At 43.9% G+C, this 17162-nt stretch overlaps 1 long non-coding RNA gene across 5 annotated transcripts in view; it reads left to right on the top strand.

Annotated features, from left to right (window-relative positions):
• LOC126062730 (uncharacterized) overlaps nucleotides 1-17162 on the top strand; it is a 232726-nt gene that overhangs the window by 38957 nt on the left and 176607 nt on the right. For 2 of the 5 annotated variants that reach the window (XR_007514132.1, XR_007514135.1), the window contains one exon: nucleotides 10798-10909. This is a non-coding gene — a long non-coding RNA (uncharacterized LOC126062730). Of the gene's footprint in view, nucleotides 1-6953; nucleotides 10910-17162 lie in introns of those variants that run through there. The other 3 variants (XR_007514131.1, XR_007514133.1, XR_007514136.1) reach the window with 2 other exon arrangements.

Below are 17162 nucleotides of genomic sequence, written 5' to 3' on the forward strand. Positions count from 1 at the left end.
AGGGCCCAGGCATCCCTGGTGTCCCAGCCAGGTTCCTTCGGTTACCAGCCCCCAGCTCCCAGGCTTGTGAGGGTGTCCTGGCAGCTCGGGAAGAACCTCCAGCTGAAGCCAGTCAACGTCTTGACTGCAGTGAGCAGTGAACTACGTAGAGCTGACTGGTTTAAGCTGCTGAGTTTTGGGGGTGGTTTGTGGTGATTTATGGTGGATAAGAGCACTTATAGGCAGGTAACATAAGAATGCTCCTTAGAAGCAGGGATGGCAAGACTTCAGCTCGCTTACTTTGGACACGTCATCAGGAAAGACCAGTCTCTAGAAAAGGACGCCATGGTTGGTAGAGGATCAGCGAAGACAAGGGAAACCCTCGACATAATAGCTGCAGTGATGGAACTCAAGCACACCAACCACCTTTAAGATGGCACAGGACGGGGTAACGTTTCATTCTGTTGTACGTAGTGTAGCCATGAGCTGGAGTCAACTTGACAGCAGCTATCCATCCATCTATTATGGGCACAGGCACTTATAAGCAGGTAATGCCAACACTTGCAGCAACTAGTAGTATAAATAGGAAAGATGGGGTCTGGGCAAAACTGGGAGAGCTTGTCCTGTCTAAAGTCATGAACAGCCAAACTAGCAGCAACAACAAAAAACCTTAGTGCACAAAAACTAATGCGTCTATAGGCTGTGACGTATCACCTAGTTTCACATGTGAAAACAGCTGACTTGAAGGAAGGAGAAGTCCCCCTGGGCCTGGAGCAGCCAGTGAGTCCTCATGAGATATTCACTCTCAGACCTGGGGGACTCCGATGTTCCTGCCCCACTAACTGCATTGGCCTAACTCCAGCCTCATGAGGGAGCAAAGGCCAGGCTGTCATTATCCCCTTGCCTGTGTCTCCACAGAGGATGCTGTGCTCCGGCTTCCCACAGGGGCTGCCCTCTTGGGCCCTTGAAGGGGGGCGGTGACTCATGCCCCCGTAGTCTGGGTGCTGTTGTTATTGGGTGTCGCCGAATTGGTTTTGAGTCATAGGGGTGCTATGTGACACAGTAGAACTGCCCCATAGGGTATCCTAGACTGTGGTGCAGTGGTTAAGTGCTTAGCTGCTAACTGAAAGGTCAGTGGTTCAAACCCACCAGCCGCTCTGAGGGAGAAAGATGTGGCAGTCTGTTTCCTTAGAAACCCTATGGGGCAGTTCTGCTCTGTCCTATAGGGTCATTATGAATTGGAATGGACTCGACAGCAACCGGGTTTTAATCTTTTTGGAAGCAGATCACCAAGTCTTTCTCTTGCAAAGCCTGTGGTGGGTTCAAACCACCAACCTTTCGGTTGTCAGCCGAGGGCTTAGCTGTTTCGCCACCAGGGCCCCTGGAGTCTGAGTCCTGCCTGCCATTTGAAATCTTTGTACCAATATATCTACAGGAAACATTTGTGAGATATTTCAAATATACAGAAAAGTAAGAGAAGAATAGAAGGAACACCTAGCATCCAGCTTTATTGAATCTTAACATTTCTATCAATTTTTTAATCTCTTTTTTAAATTAAAAAAAATTATTGTGGTAAAATATATTAACATAAAGGTTGCCATTTTCACCAGTTTTGAGTATATAGTTCAGTGACGTTAATTATGTTCACCATGCTGTGCCACCGTGGAAACGCCGCTATCAATTTCTGATTTCTTTTTTTATTACCCCAAACAAACTGAGTAGCCCTTCAGCAGTAACTTCCCCCACCCTGGTGACCTCTATTCTACTTTCTGTCTTTACTCATTTGCCAATTCTGGGTATTTCATATAACTGGGATCACATGGTATTTGTCCCTCTGTGTCTGACTGACTTCACTGAGTACGTGTTCAAGGTTCGCCCATGTCGTATCACGTATCAGAGCTTCATTTCTCTGTGTGGGTGGGTGGCATTCCATCGTACGAATACGCGACATTTCGTTTACCCACTCATCTGCTGATGGACGCTTGGGTTGTTTCCACCTTCTGTCTGTTGTGATTAGTGCTTCAGTGAACATTGGCATACAAGTATCTGCGTTCCTGCTTTCAATTCTTTGTAATGTTTTTTAAGAGCTAAAATATTAGTCACAGTAAAGTCCTTGGGGTTTACCCTGGTTCTGCTTCCTCTCTTCCCTTGCTCTGGCCCCATCAGAGGGAATCCCTTCCCTGAAAAGCGTGTTCTTTTCCCCCGACATGTTTTCATACTTCGTATGTGTGTACACGTACATTGTATCTGCTGGGGTCATTTGTCTTTTTAAAATTTAAATGAATGATGTCGTACAGCATCATTCTGCAACTCGCTTTTCTCGTTCAACATTTTGTTTTGAAATTTATCATACTGACACTTATATGACCAGTTTATTCATTTTATCTATTGTACAGTGTTATATTGTATGAAAACCACATTTCAAAAAAGCTATTCTCCTGGTGATGAAAATTTATATCATTTCCTTGTCCTATTTCTAACAAAGCAGCAAAGAATATTCTTGCTTATAACCCCTGTGCACATATGCTGGCGTTCTCTGGGTATCTGCATGGAAGTGGAATTGATGGACGGCAGGGTGCAGCCTCATCAACCTAACCAGCTCTTTCCGGTGGCTCTCCTAAGGAGCCAGCTTGCCTGTTTTCTTCTCTCCACGGTGATGAGAACTCCCCTTTTGTACATCCTCCCGACCTTGGGTGTGGTTATGACTTCAGACTTTTGTCCATCTGCTGAATGTCGAATAAGATTTCACTGTGGTTTTTATCGTACTTTCCTGATTACCGGTGAGTTTTTCGGCCTTTAGGATTTCCTGTGAAGTGAGTATTTTTCTATCGGGTTGCCTTTTTCATATTGATCTGTAGGAGTCCTATATATATTTTCTGGGAGTTAATCCTTGGATTTGATACTCTTATCTATTTGTTGTCTACAATTTTTCATTTTACTTTTTAATGGTAATTTGTGTAGAACTTGAAAAATCAGTTGTTTTCTTTATGATTTGTAAATTTTATATCTAGAATAAGAACTTTTTTCCCACCTTGTGCTAATATTCACCTACATTTTTTTCTAACGGCTTTAAAGCATTGTTTTTTTGCATCTAGATATTTGATCCACCAGAAATTTATTACAGTGTGTGGTATGAGGTAGGAATTGGCTTCTATGTATTTTTCCCTATGGAGAACTAATTTTCAAAGGGCCGTGGATTGGCCAATCTGCCTTTGTTAATTACTGAACTTCTACAGATGTCGGGTTTGTTTCTGGGCTCTGTGGTTGATCCTTGCTGTATTTATCCGTTTTGACACCATGCACACGCACTGTGGTCATTACTTCATCTTTATTGTGTGTCTTTTTTGGTAGACCAGTCACCCTTCCTTACTTCACTTCTGTTTCAAAATTGTCTTAGCTATTCTTGATCATGCATTCCTTTCCTCCTTTCTAACAGTTTTATGAAGGCATAGTTGACACACATTTCAAGTGTACAATCTGATATTCTGATGTATGCATACATTTGAGGCCATTGCTGCAATCAAGATAATAAACATATTCTCATCCCAGAGTTTCCTTGTGCCCCATGTAAGCTCTCTGTCCTGTCACTTCCCCTGCCCCATCCTCAGACAACCACTGATCTGCTCTCTGTTACTGAAGATTAATGTGAAGTTTCTAGAAATGGAATCATCCAATGCGTGCTCTTGTCTGGCTTCCTGCGCTCAGCACAATCAGGTTGAGATCCGTCCATGTTGTGTGTGTCAGCAGTTCATTCCCTTGTATAACCTTGCTAAATTCATGTATTAGTTCTAATAGCTTTTTTATAGATTCCATCAGACAATGTCTAAAAATTTTTTTTTTTTTTAAATTAACTGAAGTCCCTGCTTGGATCAGATTTTCTTAGTTTTTTCCCCAGGGTCCTTTTTCTGCCCCAGGATCTCACCTAGGACAGCACGTCACATTTAGTTGTCACGTCTCCTTAGGCTCCTCTGGGCTGTGACGGTTTCTCAGGCTTCCCTTGTTTTTGACGATCTTGGCAGTTTTGAGGACAAGGCAGGCGTTTTGTAGAATGTCCCTCTACTGGGATTTGTCTGATGTTTTTCTCATGGTTAGACTGGGGTTGTGGATTTTTGCGAGGAAGACTACAGAGGTAAAGCTCTGTAGTCAAATCAGGAGTGCTGTCATGGATTGAATTGTGTCCCCCTGAAATACATGTTAACTTGGTTAGGCCGTATTTCCGGTATTGTGTGGTCGTCCTCCGTTTTGTGATTTTCCTATGTGTTACAAATCAAAATCTCTGCCTGTGGTTAAAGAGGATTAGGGTGGGATGTAACACCCTTGCCCAGGTCGTATCCCTGATCCATTGTAAAGGGAATGTCCCTGGAGTGTGACCTGTGCTACCTTTTATCTTACAAGAGATAAAAGGAAAGGGAAGGAAGCAAAGAGTTGGGGACCTCATACCACCGAGAAAGCAGTGCCGGGGGCAGAGCGCATCCTTAAGACCTGAGGTTCCTGCATTGAGATGCTCCTGGATCAAGGGAAGACTGATGTCAAGGACCTTCTTCCACAGCCAACAGAGGCAGAAAGCCTTCCCCTGAAGCCAACGCCCTGAACTTGGACTTCTAGCCTACTAGACTGTGAGAGAATAAACTTCTCTTTGTTAAAGCCATCCGCTTGTGGTATTTCTGTTATAGCAGCACTGGATGACTAAGACAGGTGCATACTGTCAACGTGATTTACCATTGCTGATGTTGATCTTGATCACCTGGCTGAGGCTGTGTTTGTCAGGTTTTCCCACTGCCAAGTGACTTTTCCCCCCTTTTTCGTACTCTCTGTGGTCTTTGAGATGAAGCCACTATGCACAGGCCACACCTAAGGAGTGGGGAGCTGTTCTCCACCTCCTCAAGAATGAAGTGTCTACAAGAACTATGTGAAATTCTTCCATATGGGAGATTTTTTTATTGTCCCCATTTATTATTTACTCAATCATTTATTTGTAGTAATATGAACCCATGGCTATTTATTTTATACTTTCAACTATAGTCCAATTCTACTTTATTTATTTTGTTCATATTTTTCCAGCTTTGGCCACTGGGAGCTCTTCAGTTGTCTCTTGTGTGTCTTGTCATACACCTGTCAGTATGGCTTATTATTTTTAGCATTTCTTTACTTTCTGGAATTTATAAGATGTTTCACGCTCCTCTTGTAGATTTCTTTCCCCAGTGCTAGAATCATCCCTTTCTCCAAAAAGCCTGATTCCTTTTATTGCAGAATGCTGTTAGAAACCAAGATGTGAGTGCTAGGCATGCCCGTTGGTACTGGGGTGTTGCCCTCTCAGTAGACAGAACAAGGAAATATCTGTGTGTATACGAACCCATGTATATACATACGTGCACAGGAAAATATCGTATCCCCACTTTTCACTTCTTTGTCACTCTGTTCTGACACCAGCTGCACACATAGCACTTCTTTCTCTGACTCCAGTCACCTGGAGGTGGGTCAGAGCTCACAGTTAAAGGGCACTATCCTCCCCACTGCCAAGTCCCTCCAAGACTTCAGATGCCAGACACAAGCTTGGGACCCCCCATGACACCCTGATTTCTGACCTGTTGGCTGCAAATTTGGGGGTTCTTTCTACCCCCTCAGGATGCCAGTCACAGCCTGGGGATTCTCAGCCTCCGCTTACTTCTGACCTGCTAGCTCTCAATTTGCTCTTGGGTTTGGTAATTTTCTAGAATGACAAAGCTTGGGAAAGTGCTGTACTTAAAAAAAAAAAAAAAAAGTACTTAGGATAATACAATTATAGTTTTATTATAACAAAAAGGATACAAATGAAGAGAGACATAGGACCAGGTCTTAGAGGGTTCTCAACATGGGGCTCCCATGTCCTAACAAGGGAAGGCCTTTACTCTCCTATACACCTATGTCTTTCACCAACCAGGAAGCCCATGGAGCTTCCATGTCCAGAGCCTTTACTGGGGCCTCATTATGTAGGCATGATTGATTGAAGCATTCTCCACCCCTTGCCCCTGAAGATGGCTAATGACATGAGGCGGCCTTTCTGGTCTGACCAGCCCTTACCTGAGTCACCTCAGTAGCATAAATTCTCAGATGTGGTCTGGAGGCCTAGATAAAAAAAGATCTCAATTACTCAGGAAATTTGAAGGGTGCGAGAGTTAGCGTCTCCCTCAGGACCTCCAGCTCTCCTCACTGCATTGATTTTTTTTTTTTTTTTTGGTTTCAATTCTGGTGGGAGATGTTTTTGAGCCCAGCTTTGTCATTTTTGGTTTGAAGCATAGGAAGTACCACCTGGACAGGGAGTTTAACACATTTAAACAATCATTTTAATGAAATTACCTTGAGCTTTTGATTACTTTTAGGGGACGATGCAAATAACCCTGAAGTAGCAGTTGTCATAGCAATTTGCTGTTGATAACCCAATATTACCAAGAGGGGTTTAAATTTTAGCAGACATTGTCTGCTTTTGTCTTCTCAACGTTTATTCAGAGTACTTAGTTTATTCCTTTTTTTTTTTTTTAACTCATTCAGTCCTCCCTTACTACCTGCTCTCCTGAGACTTCCAGATCACTTGCATTGCTGTTCCTAGTATTTTACAGCCATTCCAGTCCCATTGGGTGTTCCACACACCTCCCTTTTCCCCTTGCTCATTCTAGAAGTATTACATTTCTGATTTTATGACTTTTCTCTTCTTCAAACTGCCCTTTATTACCGAAAGTTCCACAGTGTAATCTGAAAAGCAGAACACTAAACTATCCATTTCTGAATGAGCTGCTAACTACAGGGCAGTAATTGTACTCAAAATTGATAGTTCAGCTAACACTGTAACTATTGTACTAAACTTGAGAGGTATTATTGTAGCTGATTATTCTTGCTTGTGACTTTACCTAGAGCTTTTATCTCACAGTTATATTTTGAACCAAGTTAGATATTTTTCCATCTATTTGCACAATGCAAGATAAAAATGTTAATGAAGACATAAAAGTCATACGTTAAGCCAGGAGTAGTAGTGGAATCAGAAATGATATAGTGTACCATCTCTCTCTCTCTCTCTTTTTTTTTTTCTGAGATTTATTGCTATGGAGAGGATTCATCCCAAGAATATGATGGATAACACAGTTACACCAAATTTTGAAACACCTAAAATTATGAAGCTAGAACTTCTTAATATGCTAACTGTAAGTGAAAAGGAAAACATGTTCAGATAAATGACCTGAGGCTGAAGATTAAATGCCAGCCATACAGACGAATTGTGGCTTGCTCATTTCATGTCTTAGATTGGGTGTTCTCTCAACGAAAGCTGCTTCATTGTTTTGCTCCTTCTTTAGGTGACGTCCCCTGTGCGAGGTGGCAGAGGACTGCTGAAGTTCTCCCTCCCCCTAGTGAAGGGCACGGGTCTTAACCTGAGGCCTGTGGAGACCCTGGGGGCATGAGCAGGCTTATGCGCAAGTGGAGCACAGGTTATGCATGTATTTATGGGAGGTGCGTCTACATCTTTACCAGGCTTTCAAAGGGGTCCATGGTCTTCCAAATGCCAAGAATGGTATGTAACAACTTCTCTTTTGGGCAATGAAAAAAGGGTTAATGACAGAACTCTCACCTTCCACGCGGGAGACCTGTGTTCGATTCTGGCCAGTGCACCTCAAACACAGCCACCACCCGTCCGTCAGTGGAGGCTTGCATGTTGCTGTGCTGATGAACAGGTTTCAGCAGAGCTTCTGGACTAAGACAGATTGGGGGCAAGGTCTGGCAACCTACCTGTGAAAACCGGCCAGTGAAAACCGTGTGGATCACAATGGTCTGAGCTGCAAGCGATCACGGGGATGGCACAGAACCTGGTCACATTTCATTCCATTTGTGTGTGGGGTCGTTATGACTCAGGGGCCAACTCAGTGGCAGCTGGCAAGAAATAACAACAACAAATGTGTACGAAGCACCCATTTTTTTGCAAGGACTCTTCTGAATACCTTATTAAAAATTCTTATGGATAAATTCAAATGTAGACAAAAGAAGAGAAAATACTATGTTGTTATTAATTGCCGTCAAGTTGGCTCCTACTTATGGTGACCTTATGTATAACAGAATGAAGAGTTGCCAGGTCCTGGGTCATCTTCATGACCTTCGTAATGTTTGAGTCCATTGTCGAGGCTGTTGTGTCAGTCCATCTCATTGAGGTTTACCCTTGCCTTCCCTGACCCTCTGCTTTACCAAACATGATGTCCTTTTCTAGCAATTGGCCTTTCCTGAGGACATGTCCAAACTGAGTGAGTTGAAATCTCTCCATCTTCACTTCTAAGGAATATTCTGGTTGTGTTTTTTTCTAAGACCGACTTGTTTATTCCTCTGAAAGTCCACGGTATAGTCAATAATGTTCACCAACACCATAGTTCAAATGCATCAATTCTTCTCTGATGTCCTGTTTTCATTGTCCAGCTTTCCCATGCATATGAGGCAAATGAAAAGACCATGGCTTGGGTCAGGGGCACCTTAGTCATCAAAGTGAGATCTTTGCTTTCTAAAACTTTTTTTTTTTTTTAATGTACTTAAGGCAAAAGCTTACAGCTCAAGTTAGTCTCTCGAACAAAAATTTATACGTACATTGTTATGCGATCCTAGTTGCTATTCCTATAATGTGACAGCACGCTTCTCCTTTCCGCCCCGGATTTCATGTGTCCATTCAACCAGCTCCTGTCGCTTTTTGTCTTCTCATCTCTCCTCCAGACAGGGGCTGCCCATTTAATCTTGTGTATCTACTTGAATTAAGAAGCACACTCTTCACAAGCATCATTTTATGTCTTATCTTTGTCTGAAGAGTTAACTTCAGGAATGGTTTTAGTTCTGGGTTAACAGAGAGTCCAGGGGCCATGTCTTCTGGGGTTCCTCTAGTCTCAGTCAGACCACGAATTTGAGTTCTGCACCCCACTTTTCTCCTGCTCTGTCAGGGACTCTCTCTTGTGTTTCCTGTCAGGGCTGTCATTGGTGGTAGCTGGGTACCATCTAGTTCTTGTCTCAGGCTGGTAGAGTCTCTGGTTTATGTGGCCCTTTTTTTCTCTTGGGCTAATATATTCCTTGTATCTTTGGCGTACTTCATTCTCCTTTGCTCCAGGTAGGTTGGGATAAATTGCTTTCTAAAACTTTAAAGAAGTCTTTTGTATTATACTGATCCTTTATGTCCTCATCACCCACTTATTCAACAATCATTGGCATTTTGCCAATTGTTCTTAACTGTTAAAATGCACGGCCTGATGTAATTATGACAGCTGTCCTGAGAGTTATCCTGAGAACCCAACAACGGGCTCAGGCATAACAGCTATCACGAGGATGGCAGGGGACCAGGCAGGGTTTCGTTCTATTGTACACAGGGTCACTATGAGTTGGAAGGGACTCAATGGCACCTAACCACAACAACAAACAACAACAACAATAACATGGGGTCAATTTGTGTCCCCCCAAAATATGTGTTGAAGTCATAACCCCTGTACCTATGAATGTGACTATTTGGAAATAGGATCTTTGCAGATGTAATTAGTTAAGTTCTTGAGAAGTGTATTGGCTCCATGGGTGGCTGGAGATCTGAGCCTACACCTTTGAAATCAGGGTCTCTGAGAGCAGGTGACCAGGGAATTAGATGACTGCAGCCTCATCAACAAAACCCACACACTCCCCAAGCTGGAGTGGGCCCCACACCTTGTATTTGCATAGTTTCCTTGCTCACAGCTCAGGTTTACACTGGAGGTACCATCACATGTGAATGTTTTGGGTTGTCACTTTTTGTATGGCTGTTCTGTGTTCTAGTAATACTTGCCACTGGGAGTTATTAGATGGGCTGGGTGTGAGGGTTGTCCAAAAAGGGGGATGGTGGTGGGCCGCAGCCAGGCCCATGCAGCCTCAGTGTCTCAGTAAGAAGGGAGGTAGGAAGTTTAGTTATGGTTTTCTTACATGGCAGTGGCTAGACCCCAGTGATGAGTAGATGAAAAATGAGCTCCTGCAGGGCTGTGAGTTCTCAATAGACAATTACATTACCCAGCTGTGAAATCATAAGCTCGATTACTTACACAGTAATAAGGATGGGAGAAACAGGGCAGGATTTATCTCAGACTGGTTCTCCCAACAGATCCTCATCCCAGGGTGAGTTGACAAGGAAATCTCTTCTGAGCATGTCCCATGATGTGTCGTAGGTGAAAGAGCAAAGGGATCTGGGTCTTATACAGTATAAAACCAGGGGCGTGTACACGGTGGAATGCATGGGAAAAGGGGAAAGGGAGAAAGAGGAAGGTGCCCCTCGACACAGTCTGGGCTCAGGGTGAGTGATGGTCTTTAGGTCATTATCCCCAGCCTTGATGGCACCAAAGAAAGACCATTTCCTCCCCTTCTGGAATCTAAGATTAGATTAGATCACACAATTATATAGTTAATCATACACCTTACCATTAAGGCACTAGGGGAGGGGACCTGCATTCTTTCAGTTTCACTGTAAAATTCATGCAGGTGGTGGGGGGCAAAAGTGCTTCCTGCTGCCTCTGCCACCCCCATCTATGATGGGCCCGCCCCCATGCCCAGTCGCACAGCGTAAAGGGTGCTGAGTTCTGGGCCCCCAGTCCCTCACCTGTGGACCGATCACTCCACAAGGGCTGCACTGCCCATGACGACCTGCCTCAGCGAGGATGCAGGAAGCCCAGGGGGTGCTGCATCCCCTCAGACCAGTTGCTGTCAAGTTGATCCCAACTCATGGCGGCCCTTTGTGTGTCAGAATACAACTGTGCTCCATAGGGTTTTCAATGGCTGATTTTTCATAAGTAGATCACCAGCCCTCTCTTCCAGGGTGCCTCTGGGTGGACTTGAACCTCCAGCCTTTCAGCTAGCAGCTGAGCGTATTGACCGCTTGCACCACTTGGGGACTCCCTTCACCCTCTTACCTGTAACTTCGTCTCAGGTATGTCTCTTGCACTATTTGTTATCTCAGTCTCATACTGAAGTGAAAGCAGCCTCGGAACAAATCTGCGTTTTCGAATCTAGTCGGTCTTAAGGCCCTGGCTGGACTTTGTGGCTTGGCCTAGCTCCCCGAGCCATCCTGGGACCAGTCACCATGGGGTGGTGGGGGTAGGGATAGACTAGTCTATGTGACTGAAGCCACTACTTTTGAGTCAGGGATGGGGTCTGTCTCACTCAAACCATGTGGCTGAGTGGTGGGGAGGATGATGCTGGGGAAAAAAAAGCAGATGCTTACTTCCGATGCCAGTGTTTTCTAGGTGTTTCCACCCTCCAGATGGGTTGGACCACACGCTTGCAGACTTCAGCATTTTCATTTCTTTGTGACCTTTTTTCTTATAACGGGATGATATAAGCCAGCTCCCTCTCCACCCTGGAATTGGGAGTAATTATGGATACTGCCGCCTTACAAGCATCAAAGTTGCGTTTGGTCTAGTTCAATTCAGTGCTTGTCTGTGAGGAACCTTCTATGAGGCAGGCGCTGTTGTAGGCACTGGGGGTACAAAGACAGGCAAGTCTGTAATAGGGTAGCACTAACTTCTGTAACAGATCCTTAGCTCAAGGAAACATGCTTGAAAAGAAGGCTTTCAAGCTCTTAACTAGAACAGGGTGGCTCTTTGCTCACAGTGGAGGCATTTTTTCCAGGTAGTTAACCCTTTCCTCCATATCCCTTTCCTGGCAGTGGCTTTGGGCCTGCAATTACTGGAGGAGGCAGAGACAGCCGCTCCGGCACCGAGGCTCCTGCCTGGTGATTTGTGGCTGTGATTTCTCACCGTTGTCTGTTTTGCTGCCCACGTTGTTGCACTGAAACCCGGGTGAGCTGCGGACCCCTGGAAAGTGAATTTGCAGGAAGATAAATCCCCATCCCTGCCTGTGTTTGAATGCTACTGTGGAGACACAGTAGAATACAGATAACCCCAGACTGAATTCAGTGTACCTGCTCTCCCCAGGAGAAGATTGCATATCGAATGACGGCTCCTCGGCTTGGCGCTGTCTAGACACAAAACTTGCTTACAGTTTGTAATGTTCTTGGCAGTTCAGGCATATAAAACCCTTTTGCCCTGATCATGTCAGGATCTGAGACATTTATTTTTTGGGAAGTTTTCACCCCCAACTCCTATCCTGGTACTACCCCAGTGTCACTTCTGCCACTGCACCAGCACCCTGACTTGGAACGGCCCCGGCAGCGGCTGGCTCATCTTGTAATAAGTATTACGCAGTAGTCTCTGCATACAGTTCACAATCAATGCCCGTGGAAGCGCCAGACAAGAAATCAAATGACTCACTGCAGTGGGCAAATCTGCTGCAAAAGACCTCTTTAAATTGTTAAAAAGCAAAGATGTCACTTTGAGGACTAAGGTGCACCTGACCCAAGGCATGGTGTTTTCAGTCGCCTCATATGCATGTGACAGCTGGACAATGAATAAGGAAGACCGAAGAGTTGACACCTTGAATTATGGTGTTGGTGAAGAATATGGAATACTCCACGGACTGCCAGGAGAACAAACAAATTTGCCTTGGAAGAAGTACAGCTGGAATACACCTTGGAAGTGAGGATGGCAAGATCTTGTCTTACGTACTTTGGATGTGTTATCAGGAGGGATCGGTCCCCCTGGAGAAGGACATCATGCTTGGTAAATTAGAGGGTCAGTGAAAAAGAGGGAGATTCTTGATGAGATGGATTGACATAGTGGCTGAAACAATGGGCTCAAGCATAGAGGCAATTGTGAGGATGGCTCAGAACTGGGCAGTGTTTCCTTCTGTTGTACATATGGTCGCTATGAGTGATGGTACCTAACAACAACAACAACAAAGGGTGGTTATAAAATATGTGTTATTAAGGAGCCTCACTGCTATTCATCAGATTTAGCCAGTGAAAATCTTATGAATAGCAGTGGAACATTGTCTGATATTATGCCGAAAGATGAGCCCCTCAGGTTGGAAGACACTTAAAAAGTGACTAGGGAAGAGCTGCCTACTCAAAGTAGAGTTGACCTTAATGACGTGGATGGAGTCAAGCTTTTGGAAACTTCATTTGGTGATGTGGCGCTAGTCAAAATGAGAAGAAACAACTGCAAACATCTGTTAATAATTGGAACATGGAATGTACGAATATGAATCTAGGAAAATTAGACCTTGTCAAAAATGAAATGGAACATGTAAACTTCGACATCCTAGGCATTAGTGAGCCGAAATGGACTGGTAGTGGCCTTTTTGAATCAGACAATCATATAGTCTACTATGCCAGGAATGACAACTTGAAGAGGAATGGTGTTGCATTTATCATCAAAAAGAACATTTCAAGATCTATCCTGAAGTACAATGCTGTCAGTGATAGGATAATATCCATACGCCTACAAGGAAGACCACTTAATACGACTACTGTTAAAATTTACACACCAACCACTAATGCCAAAGATGAAGAAATTCGAGATTTCTACCAACTTCTGCAATCTGAAATTGATAAAACACACAATCAGGATGCATAGATAATTACCAGTGATTGACCTGGGAATGCTGGAAACAAAGAAAATGGATTGGTAATTGGAAAATATGGCCTTGGTGATAGAAACAATGCTGGAGATTGCATGATAGAATTTTGCAAGACCAGCCACTTCTTCATTGCAAATACTTTTTTTCAACAACATAAACGATGACTATACACATGCACTTCTCCAGATGGAACACACAGGAATCAAATCAACTAAATCTGTGGAAAGATATGATGGAAAAGCTCAATATCATCAGCCAGAACAAGGCCAGGGGCCACCTGTGGAACAGACTGTGAATTGCTCATATGCAAATTCAAGTTGAAACTGAAGAAACTTAGAACAAGTCCATGAACGCCAAAGTATGACTTTGAGCATATCCCACCTGAATTTAGAGACCATCTCAAGAGTAGATTTAACGTGTTGAACACTAATGACTGAAGACCAGGTGAGCTGTGGAATGACATCAAGGACATCACATGTGAAGAAAGCAATAGGTCATTAAGAAAACAAGAGAGAAAGACAAGAGTAGATGTCAAAGGAGACTCTGAAACTTGCTGCTAATGTCGAGTAGCTAAAGCCAAAGGAAGAAACGATGAAGTAAAAGAGCTGAACAGAAGATTTTAAAGGGAGGAATGAGAAGACAAAGTAAAGCATGATAGTGACATGTGCAAAGAGCTGGAGATAGAAACCAAAAGGGAAGAACATGCTTGGCATTTCTCAAGCTGAAAGAACTGAATAAAAAATTCAAGCTTGGGTTGCAATATTGAAGGATTGACGGGAAAGTATTAACGCAGGAAACATCAAAAGAAGATGGAAAGAGTACACAGAGTCACTATACCAAAAAAAATTGGTCGACGTTCAACAATTTCAGGACATAGCATATGATCAGGAACCCTTGGTACTGAAGAAAGAAGTCCAAGATACACTGAAAGAATTGGCAAAAAACAAGGCTCCAGAAATTGATGGAATACCAATTGAGATGTTTCAGCAAATGGATACAGCTCTGAAAGTGTTCATTCATCTATGCCAAGAAGTTTGGGAGACAGCTACCTGGCCAACTGACTGGAAGAGATCCATATTTATGCCTATTCCCAAGAAAGGTGATCCAACTGAATGCAGAAATTATCAAACAATATCACTAATATCATAGGCAAGTAAAACTTCACTGAAGATCATTCAAAAGTGGCTGCAGCAGTATCTCGACAGGGAACTGCCAGAAATTCAAGCAGGATTCGGAAGAGGATGTAGAACCAGAGATGTCATTGCTGATGTCAGTTGGATCCTGACTGAAAGCAGAGAATACCAGAAAGATGTTTATCTATGTTTTATTGACAAAGTAAAGGCATTCGACTGTGTGGATCGTAATAAATTATGGATAATATTGTGAAGAATGGGAATTCCAAAACACTTAATTGCGCTTTTGAGGAGCCTGTACATAGATCAAGAGACAGTCTTTTGAACAGAACAAGGGGACACTGTGTGGTTTAAAGTCAGGAAATGAGTGTCAGTGTTGTATCCTTTCACCGTACTTGTTCAATCTGTGTGCTGAGCAAACAATCCAAGAAGCTGGACTATATGAAGAAGAACGGGGATCAGGACTGGAGGAAGACTCATTAACAACTTGCCATATGCAGATGACACAACCTTGCTTGCTGAAAGTGAAGAGGACCTGAAGCACTTACTGATGAAGATCAAAGACCACAGCCTTCAGTATGGATTACACCTCAACATAAAGAAAACAAAAATCCTCACAACAGGACCAATGAGCAACATCATGATAAATGAAGAAAACACTGAAGTTGTCAAGGGTATCATTTGACTTGGATCCACAATCAACAGCCACGGAAGCAGCAGTCAAGAAATCAACAGACGCATTGCATTAGGCAAATCTGCTGCAAAAGACCTCTTTAAAGTGTTGAAGAGCAGATGTCACCTTGAAGACTAAGGTGTGCCTGACCCCAGTCATGGTGTTTTCAATTGCCTCATAATGTGTGAAAGCTGGACGATGAATGAGGAAGACCGAAGAAGGATTGATGCCTTTGAATTGTGGTGTTGGTGAAGAATATTGAATATACCATGGACTGCCAGAAGAACGAACAAATCTGTCTTGGAAGAAATACAAGAACGTTCCTTAGAAGCACGGATGGTGAGACTTGGTCTCACATACTTTGGACACATTATCAGTAGGGTTCAGTCCCTGGAGAATTACATCGTGCTTGGTAGAGTAGAGGTCCAGTGAAAAAGAGGAAGACCCTTAAGAAGATGGATTGCATAGTGGCTACAATAATGGGCTCAAGCATAACAACGATTGTGAGGATGGTTCAGGACTGGACAGTGTTTCTTTCGGTTGTGTATGGGGTTTCTATGAGTTGGAACCAACTCCAGGGCACCTAATAACAACAGTCTCATCGCTTGAGAACAACTGCTCTAGTGCCTTCAAGTTCTTAATGGCTGTCATGTCAAATAGCTTCTTAAAAAAATTGTTAGGAAAAAACCTCTCTCCCTTCCTCCCAAGCAGTGCTTGTGTTTCTCCCTCAGCTGACACCTGGGCCAGCTTTTCCCAGTGTAGCCTGCACGGTTATTCTTTGTCCTGTGTGGAACTAGGTATTTTTCCCTATGTACCAGTAATTAGTGATGTCTTTCTATTGAGTAGCAGAACCAAATACCTCTCTTGGCACTGAGCCCAAGAAAGCCACCTACAGTGAGTGTTAGATGAGTTGTATCTCATGGCTGAGCAGAGTGGGTTTCGAGGGTGGGGTCCTGGGGCCTTACTTGTGGTGGGCATGTCGGCCATATTAGTTATGACAACCCAGCACCAATGCTGTGCTCCTAAAGTGGCTGAAGTTAAATGTTACCATTTGACGTGTAAAAAGGCAGAGGGTTCAGTTTAGAACATTCTGGAACGGGAATGTGGAGGACTAGATTTTCTGTCCTGTAGACAGAATCATAGGGGCAGTGTTGGCTCACTAGTAGAATTCTCGCCTTCCATGTGGGAAACCCAGGTTCGATTCCTGGCCAGTGTACCTCGCTTGCGGCCACCGCCTGTCTGTCTGTCAGTGGAGGCTTGCATGTTGCTATGATGGTGAACAGGTTTCAGCAGAGCTTCCAGACCAAGGCAGACTAGGAAGAAAGGCCTGAAGATCTTCTTCTGAAAATCAGCCAATGAAAACACTATGGATCACAACGGTCTGGTCTGCAACCGATCATGGGGATGGCGCAGGACCAGGCAGTGTTTAGGTCCATTGTGCATGGGGGCTTATGAGTCGAGGCCCACTTGATGGCAGCCGACAACAGACAGAATCACAGAAGGGCGCCTGGCTGGCCTCTTTGCCCTAGGACCTTGCTGTCCGGGTTCCCTCAGTGAACCCCTTCTGCAGTACTCTGGGCTCCTTCAGAACTCGTCCTGTGCCCCTCTTGGAAGTCTGCGCTGTGCTCTAATGTGGAAACCCACTCCCAGGAGGTGTCCCAGGATGCATTTTATAGCCGATGTTTCCTTAATACCTTCAACAAAGTTCTCGCAAAGTCATTTTTCTTTAATGTGTTGGGGGCCAAAGGTATCTATGAAATTATTGCAGTCGTTCACTTGAGATTGTGCAGATAATGACAAGTGCCTTTTTTTTTTAAAGTAGTTTTTATGGCCGTTCAATTAAAGAGCCTCCAACAGCAGTGCCCCACCACCGTCTCCGCCTGCGGGATCTTGGTGTT

Source organism: Elephas maximus, chromosome 2 (genome assembly GCF_024166365.1).
Source record: "Elephas maximus indicus isolate mEleMax1 chromosome 2, mEleMax1 primary haplotype, whole genome shotgun sequence".
Classification (NCBI taxonomy): Eukaryota; Metazoa; Chordata; class Mammalia; order Proboscidea; family Elephantidae; genus Elephas; species Elephas maximus.